Below are 999 nucleotides of genomic sequence, written 5' to 3' on the forward strand. Positions count from 1 at the left end.
TCTTCAAAAAAAAAAAAAAAGAAAAAGAAGAAAAATCTCAAACAACCTAACCTATCATTGAAAAAAATTCGATGAAGAAACCTAAAGTTAGCGAAGGAAGGAAATAGTAAAGGTGAGAGAGGAAATAAAATAGAGATTAAAAAACAATAGAAAAAAATCAATAAAACCATGAGCTGTTTTTTTGAAAGGATAAACACAATTGACAAACCTCTACACAGTTCACTGAAAAGAAGAGATTCCCAAATAAACAAAATAAGAAATGAAAAAGGAGAAATTATATCTCATACTACCACAGAAATAAAAAAAAAAAATAATAAGAGAATGCTATGAATGTTATGCCAGCAAATTGGACAACCTAGAAGAAATGGATAAATTCCTAGAATCATGCAACCCACTAAAACTGAATCAAGAAGGAATAGATAATTTGAACAGACTTACTACATGAAGTGAAATAGAATCTGTAAAACAAAAAATATATACCTCCCTGCAAACAAATTCAGGACTGGATGGCTTCACTAGAGAATTCTAGGACCAAGCATGCAAAGACAAACTTATACTAGTATGTCTCAAAGTCTTCCAAAAAAGCGAAGAAGAAAGAAGACGCCTAAAGTCAGTCTTTGAAGCCACCACCACCCTGATACCAAAACCAGACAAGGACACTACCAAAAAAGAAAATTATAGGCCAACATCACTGATAAACAGCAACACAGAGATCCTGAACAAAATATTAACAAACCGAATCTAACAGAACTGAAAAAAGATCAGATGCCATTATGAAACTGGATTCATCCCAGGTTACAAGGAGGTTCAATATAGACAAATCAATCAATGTGATCAGATCAGATCAGTCGCTCTTTGCGACCCCATGAATCGCAGCACGCCAGGCCTCCCTGTCCATCACCAACTCCCGGAGTTCACTGAGACTCACATCCATCGAGTCAGTGATGCCATCCAGCCATCTCATCCTCTGTCGTCCCCTTCTCTTGCCCCCAATCCCTC

At 36.4% G+C, this 999-nt stretch overlaps 1 protein-coding gene across 1 annotated transcript in view; it reads left to right on the plus strand.

Moving 5' to 3' along the window:
* ACER3 (alkaline ceramidase 3) overlaps positions 1 to 999 on the plus strand; it is a 62,234-nt gene that overhangs the window by 30,005 nt on the left and 31,230 nt on the right. The window lies entirely within an intron of this gene.

The sequence above is a fragment of the Bison bison genome, unplaced genomic scaffold (genome assembly GCF_000754665.1).
Source record: "Bison bison bison isolate TAMUID 2011002044 unplaced genomic scaffold, Bison_UMD1.0 scf7180017864531, whole genome shotgun sequence".
Classification (NCBI taxonomy): domain Eukaryota; kingdom Metazoa; phylum Chordata; class Mammalia; order Artiodactyla; family Bovidae; genus Bison; species Bison bison.